At 40.8% G+C, this 7,841-nt stretch overlaps 1 protein-coding gene across 4 annotated transcripts in view; it reads left to right on the top strand.

The window, feature by feature from the left end:
• The first annotated feature begins 2,597 nt into the window (after positions 1–2,597).
• The window catches only part of LOC116281873 (nuclear receptor coactivator 5-like), a 43,626-nt gene continuing 38,382 nt past the window's right edge, over positions 2,598–7,841 (top strand). For 3 of the 4 annotated variants that reach the window (XM_072968818.1, XM_072968821.1, XM_072968815.1), the window contains exon 1: positions 2,598–2,799. The gene's annotated coding sequence lies outside the window, so the exon portion shown is untranslated. Of the gene's footprint in view, positions 2,800–2,822; positions 3,031–7,841 lie in introns of those variants that run through there. The other variant, XM_072968817.1, reaches the window with a different exon arrangement.

Genomic DNA, 7,841 nt, shown 5'->3' with positions numbered 1-7,841 from the left:
AAAGACCTTACAGATGGATTTCGAGTAGTTCAGGAAACATGCAGTCCACATAGTCCAGGGCTTCATGATCTGTATCGATTGGTTTGTATGTTAGTTAGAAGTTGGGCTGCAAAAAATTGGGTAGAAAATTTATCGTGGGAAGACCCCGGGGGGTGACCTAAGAGAGCCCGAATTGTGTAGGAATTCAGAGGGTTTTCTCAAGCTGCAGATGTTTGACAGAAGGGTTCTAGAGAGTATTTCCTGTGAAAATAGATTGGATTCATATCTTGACACACAAGCAAGAAAGGTAAAAGATAATCTGAAGATAATCAGGGATAGACTCTTTAACACCTTTTTGGGTTTTCTTAAAAAAAAAAGATTTTTAAATTGCCATAAAATATACATAAAATTTACCATTTTGACCATTTTTAGGTGTACGGTTCTGGTGCATTTAAGGATATTCTCATGGTTGTCACAGCCATCCATCTCTAGAATCCTTTTCATCTTGCAAAACTGAAACTCTGTACTCATTGAAACATAACTCCCTATTCCCCCAGCTCCTGGCAACCACCATCCTATTTTCTATCTCTATGATTTTGACTACTCTGGGTACTTCATACAAGTGGAATCATACAATGTTTGTCTTTTTGTCACTGACTCATGTCGCTTAGCATAATAAACTCAAGGTTCATCCATCTCATAGCATATATCAGAATTTCTTTCCTTTTTAAGAGTGAATACTATTCCACTGTATGTATATACTCCATTTTGTTGATCCATTCATTACCCTTTAACACTAAGACTACCATCGGAGGACTCCCAGATTCCCCTAAAGACAAACAATATGGGAAGAAAGATAGCTACTGTGTGACCATCAGATCAAGTGGACACCATGCAGAATAGACGGCTTCTATACAAAATTCTGAGTCAGCACCTCACCTGACCTTCCTTACTTAGTTCTTTAGATCTTTCTTGGCTTATTCTAGTCATTCTGCTCTTTATTCTCTGTCCATATACTGTAATGTAAAGAGAGAAAGAATTGCTTTTATGTCCATTTTTTTTCTAGGTTTATGAGTTCTGTTGGTTATTTCTGGATATGATATTAATACCTGGTTACAAATAGCTCATTTAATAGCCCCCCCCCAAAAAAACCCCTGACTGCAATGTATGTTTTTATTTTGCTTTGTAGGCTGGTTACTCCCCATTTTTCTTCATTCCATAGCCAGAACAAGTAAAACACTCTTTCAGAGACAAGAACCTGGGGGGAAAGACCTAATAACTTCTTTGAAAGTGAATATAACCATAGGCCTGAGGAACGCCAGCCTAAAACTCATCTTCTATGTGATTTGCAGAAAAGGAAAAAAATATTTAAGGAGACTAGATCCAAACTTGAGACTCAAGATTGGCATCAAAAGTGCAGGAAAATCTACATTTAGGTTTCCGTGACAGATGGAAAGTTTAACTGCAATGCCTAGCCAGTCAATGCAGCCTTCCTGATCCCTCTTCTTTCTTTAGCTCAGAAGAAAGAACTTATTTTCCAAGTAACTCAAGTGTGGGGGATTTAGACATTGCTTACATCAAGAGGTGGAGTCTGTGTTCTGTTCTTTTGAGTTTGCTACTATTGCTTTGGACTGTAGAATACAGCAAAAATGATGCTGTGCTCAGTAAGTTAAGGCTGTAAAACATTAAATAACTTACCTGTTTAGTTTAGGGATTTTGTTCAAGCCTGTTTATCTGGACAGTTTGCTGGATGGGCTGTCCCATCAGAATCTCCATCTGAATCGGTCATCTTGGAAATCAGCTTGTCTATCAAATAGCAGTTTTACCTATGAAACTTGCTTTAAGTCCTTTGCCTTACTGTGTTCACCCATCCTAAAATATTAAGTCATGACACTTGCCCAGTCCCAATTGATTCCTGTCTTGCAAGCCCTGCTTTGAACTACCTGAGTCTAGACATCAACTCTAAAAGTTTCCTTTCCTCACCTCCCCCTACTCAGATTGTCAAGGTGGGGTTCTCCATTACTGCACCAAGTCTAAGAAAGTTAGCTTGCCTTGGTAGCAGGTTTTCTGGTTATCTTTTGAGATGCAGACATTCTTCAAGGTAAGTATTGTTTTGCGGAACTTGAGTTTCAGTTTCATATATATGTATGTATCTCTGTGTACTGGAAAGTAATGTAAAATATATTGTGGGTGGCGATAAAAAAGAAGTTCGAAAGCCATTGGTTTATTGTCCTCTTCCTCTACTAGAATATTTGCTAACGGGTACAGAAATTTTGTCTTCTTTGCCTTATCCCCAACGTTTTGAACAGTTTTTGGCACAACACAAACACTTGTTGAATGAAAGAATGATTGAAAAAAATGAAAGACAAAAAAAAAGAGAGAGAGGAAGGGGTGGGAAAGGGGTGACTGGGAAAACGAAAGGAAAACTGAACACGAGAGGGAAAAGAACAGTGAGCAAAGCGGTGCGCCGGCCAGCACCTCCCCACCGGCAGGGGGCGTGGTTGGTCTCCAGTGCTGCCGGCCGGGACAGGCTCGGTGGGCGGGGCCTGCTGGGGGCGGGGCCAGAGGCGCGCAGGGCAAGGTGGGAGTGGAGAAGCTGGGGGGAAGGGGAACGCGGAGGGGGCTTGAGGGAACCCTAGAAACACTGCGGCCAGGTAAAAACTCCCACCCAGGGCAGACGGGCCTGGGCGGGCCTTACTGCAGCGAGCCCCTGCGCCCCTGGTGGCATAAAGGCTGGGAGCTCTCGGAGGCCCAGGTCGGGCCAGCGCCTCAGAATTCCGGCTCCTTGGAGGGCTGTTTACCCAGCTGGGAAGTGTACAGGTGAGTTGGACGTGTTGCCGCGGAACGAATTCGGGAAGCTCCACCAGCCGCTCAGGGCCCCTCTTACAGCCTCCTGGCGGGTCCCCTTGGCCTTCCCACCTAGGCGAGACCTCATCAAGTGAAAGTCGGTGCTGTCTGGATCAGCGTTTCCTCCGCGCGCTGCTCCTTTACTCCTTGGGAGAACTGCTCTTGCTCGTCCGCTGTGGTTGTCTCCAGTCAATCCTTCCTCCGGTATTTACTGAGGTTTACAATATGGGGATTATACCAGGCTTCTGGAGTCAGGCCAACATATGCGTCTGGGTGGATTGCTTAAGAGTTGTGTGACCCTGAGCAAGTTCCTTTACCTCTCTGTGCCTCCGTTTTTCTCTTCGCTATAATGGGACTGTAACAGAATTTACCTTGTAGGATCTTTTGGTATTTAAAGACGTTAATATGGATAGCGGTTTAGAGCACAGATGTCCTCCTGTTGCACCACTACCCTCCTGCCTCTGTTTCCTTGCCCGTTACCACACAGTTGTGATTGTGCTTCCGTGATTAATTACTGTTTTGACTGCTTAATGTTTGTTAATAATTTTTTCCCAGGAAGGCAGGACAGTTCTGTTACCTTTGCTCACCCTTTATCCCTTATACTCAGTGTCTGGGTGGAGAAGTCCGAAGCCAGCGTTGCCTAGGCTGCGGGTAGAGGGGTCATCAGGACAGTTCTGCCCTTGGTCTGAAAGAGGCATTTGAACAAGTATAGCAGGGTTGGGTCTTGTTTAGGAGCTCAGTGCCTGGGAAAAAGCAATTAAGGTCAGTATTACCTTTGAAAGCGTTGGATCTTGAAAGCCTCAAACTGAGATTTACTCTTTTTTGGTCATCTTTGTAGTTCAGCTTTGTCCCAGTCCCAGGGCAATAGAGACCAAGACTGTTTTGCAAGGTAAATGCCTTGTGCCGTGGCTCTCCCTTAATGGAGGAATGAGAGCAGGCCAGAGGCCACCGGCAATTCTGTGTTGGCTTTCTAGTGCCACCTTCAGTTAGTGTCGAGAATGCACTGGAATCCACGGTACTTGCTTTCTGGTGGGTGACAACTATCTTGTAGGGTGAGATTTCATTTTGCTGATTCCCGAGACAGGCTGGTCAAGTAACCCTGTCCCAAAGCTAATGGTGGAAAAACGAATTTCCCTCTTGCACATTTGTTAAGTTGACAGCTGGAATATTTTCCCTTAGACTTCTAAAGAGTTACAGAGGATATTCTCCCCTGTGTTTATTATATGCATGTTTTAACTACATTTTGAGCAAAATCTAGGAGCTGCAAATTAGGCTCATTTAGTTAATGGAAATTGTCTGGCAGAACACCTAATTACCCAAATTGGGCCTCAGTTTCCAAACCGGAAGTCTGATTTCATTGTTAAAATACAGCTTATTGAGGTATAATTTACACACCATACAATTCACTCATTTTAAGTTTAATGATTTTTAGTGAACTTCCATAAACCGTTACTTCAGTCAATTTTAGAACATTTCTGTGACATCAGAAAGATGCCCTGTACTCATTTTCAGTCACTCCTCATTCCACCCCAGGCAACCAATGATCTGGTTTCTGTTTCTATGAATTCACATTTTCTAGATATGTCATATAAAAGGAATCATCATATAATGTATAGTCTTTTGTGACTGGCTTTCACTTAGCATAAAGTTTTTGAGGTCCATTCTTGTGGTAGCACATATCAGTACTTCTTTTTACTGCTGAATACTATTTCATTGTATGAATATACCACATATTTTTTCTCTTTATCCATTTGCCTGCTGATAGACATTTGAATTATTTCCATTTTTTGGCTGTTGTGAATAACATTCCTATGAACTTTCACATATGAGTCTTTATGTGGACATATGCTTCATTTCTCTTAGGTAGACGGGTTGAATTGCTGGGTCATATGGTAAATTTATGTTTAACTTTTGAAGAACCTGCCAAACTGCTTTCCAAAGTGACTGCACCATCTTACATTCCCACCAGCATTTTATGAGAGTTCCAGTTTCTTCACGTCTCCACCAACACTTCCCCTTTCAATTGTATCCATCCTAGTAGGTGTGAAGTGATATCTCACTGTGATTTTTAAAAAATTGTGGTAAATCACACGACATAAAATTTGCCATATTAACCATTTTTAGTAGTGTAAAGTATATTCACTTCATTGTGCAACCATTCTCCAGGGCCTTTTCATCTTATAATACTGAAATTCCTTACCCATTAAACAGCTCCCCATTTCCCTCTTCCTCCAGCTCCTGGCAACCACCATTTTACTTTTTCTTTCTATGATTTGGACTACTGTAGGTACCTCATGTAAGTGGGTTCATGCAGTATTTGTCCTTTTGTGACTAGCTTATTTCAGTTAGTGTAATATCCTCAAGATTCATGCATGTTGTCACACGTGTCAGAATTTCCTTCCTTTTTAAGGCTGAAAAAATTCCACTATATATATATTAACTACTTTCTGTTGATCCATTCATCCATCAGTGGACACAGGGATTGCTTCTACCTCTTGGCTGTTGTGACTAATGGTGCTATGAACGTGAGTGTACAAATCTCTCTTCCGGACCCTGCTTTCAGTTCTTTTGGATACTTACCCAGAAGTGGAATTGGTAGGTCATATGGTAATTCTGTTTTTAATTTTTTGAGGAACTGCCATATTGTTGTGCAGTACACCATTTTACCTGCCCACCAACAGTGTGCAAGGGTTCCAGTCTCTCTGTGCTCTTACCAACATTTGTCATTTTCTGTGTTTTTGATAGCAGACATCCTTATAGGTGTGATGATATCTTTGTGGTTGTGATTTGCGTTTTCCCCATAACTGATAATGTAGAGCACCTTTTCATGTGTGTTAACTTTTTTGAAGAAATATCTGCTTAAATCCTTTGCCCATTTAAAAAAAATGGGCTATTTGTCATTTTGTTATTGAATCCTAAGAGTTCTCTATCTGTACTAAATACAAGTTCTTTATCAGATACACGATTTACAAACATTTTCTTAATGGTGTCTTTTGAAGATAATTTTAAAATGTTGCTTCAGTGGTGCCATATGTAAGTAATCTTCCTCTACAAAGGCTGTGAATATTTACTCCTGTGTTTTCTTCCAGGAGTTTTATACTTTTGGCTCTTTCACTTATGTCTGTGATCCATTTTTTGTTAATTTTGTGTGTGGTGTGGCAACCTTATTTTTAATCAAACAGACTTGGTAGCTTCCATCCCTATGATGAACGTCTTGTCCAGTCTTCTAAGATGGATGACACTTGGAGCCGTCCTGGGAATTGGATGAAATAAGGCTCTGTTTCCTTCAGTATCTCTTGTTGAAATTCTTTGCTTAGTTCTGCCTTCCCTTCTTTCTTTAATCTTTTCCTTAAGTTTTTACACTGGCATGATGCATTGGAGTAAGATTCTAGGTGATGAGAAGTGGGGTTTTTTGGTTTTTGTTTTTGTATAGTAGGATAAGGCAGCTGTACAGGAGGAGAGGGAAAAGGAGATCACAGGCCTTTTTCTCAGCCTGTTAACATCAGGTCCATTTGGGAAGAAGTGCATATGGAAATGGAGGGTTTGAAATTGATTATCTTCAACGTATCCATGTTCATGAACTCCACAGAACATCTTCCTGTCCCGAAGTTCATGTACCCAATTTGAAGATTGCTGCTTAAGATTCAACTCAGGTGTCATCTTTTCCAGGAAGCATTCTGATTTCCCTCACTCGCACTTGTGTTCCTTTTTGTCTCCTGAAAAGAATCTTTGCACATGACCCTTCATTTTGCTCGTTGAACTGTATTTGTTCATCTAGTCAACCAACAAATGCTTTATTGAGTGGCTACTGTGTGCCAGGTGCTGCATTTGGCACTGAAATAATATGGTGAACAAAGAAATAGGCATGTCTTTCTCTTCATGGAGCATTAAGTCCAGTGGGAGAGACAATGTTAATTAAATAGCCACACAAGTAAATGTAAAATTACAAGTATGGTAAGTACAAGGGAGAGGTACGTGAAACTTGTTATAGTGTGATCTCAGGGAAGGAAGTGCCCTGACTTGTCAAGGAGGCCAAGAAGGCTTCCCTGAGGAAAAGAAAATGAGTTGAAGGAAGGGCAAGGAGGTATGAATGGAGGGTGGTGAGTGGGTGGGCATTCCTGGTGGAGGTCACAGCCTGTGCCAAGGCCCTGTGGGCTGGCTCCAAATTTCCCAGGAACTACTAGGTAGATGGAGTGAGAAGACAATTTAAAAAGTGGGTACTGTGCTCAGGCAACAAGGACCTTAAAAAGACTTTCCCCCTGTATTCTGCATTATAGCTATTTTAACTTAAGAGCAAAATTTAAGTTAAGAAAACATACATGTAAGTCTTCATGATCTTGGGTTAGACAGTGGTTTCTTAGCTATGACACCTAAAACACAATCAGCTGAAGAAAAAGTAGATAAACTGGACTTCATCAAAATTGAATACTTTTGTTTTCCAAAGGAAACTCTCAAGAAAGTGCAAAGGCAACCGCAGAATGGGAAAGAATATTTGAAGTTATATATCTGAAATGGGTCTAGTATCCAGAATATATAAAGAACTCTTACCATTCAACAACAAGAAGATTGATAACCCAGTTGAAAAATGGGCAAAGGATCTGAGTAGACATTTTTTTAAAGAAGATATACAAATGGCCAATAAGCACATGAAAAGATGCTCAGCATCATTAGTCAGTAGGGAAATGCAAATCAAGACAATGTTGAGATAACACTTAGCACCTATTAGGATGGTGGTAGTAATAATAATGATAAAACAGACAATAACAAGTTTTGGCAAGGATGTGGAAGAATTGAAACCCTCATACATTACTGGTGGAAATGGAAAATAATGACACAGATGTGGCCAACTGTCTGGCAGTTTCTCAAAAAGTTAAACATACAGTTACCATATGACCTAGCAATGCAATTCTACCCCTAAGCATATTCCCAAGAGAACTGAAAACATATTTTCACACAAAAATGTATACACAGATGTTCATAGTAGCATTGTTCATAATAATCAAAAGGTGAAAGCA

This window comes from Vicugna pacos, chromosome 9 (genome assembly GCF_048564905.1).
Source record: "Vicugna pacos chromosome 9, VicPac4, whole genome shotgun sequence".
In the NCBI taxonomy this organism is placed as follows: Eukaryota; Metazoa; Chordata; class Mammalia; order Artiodactyla; family Camelidae; genus Vicugna; species Vicugna pacos.
This window is presented reverse-complemented; position numbering and strand designations above follow the sequence as displayed.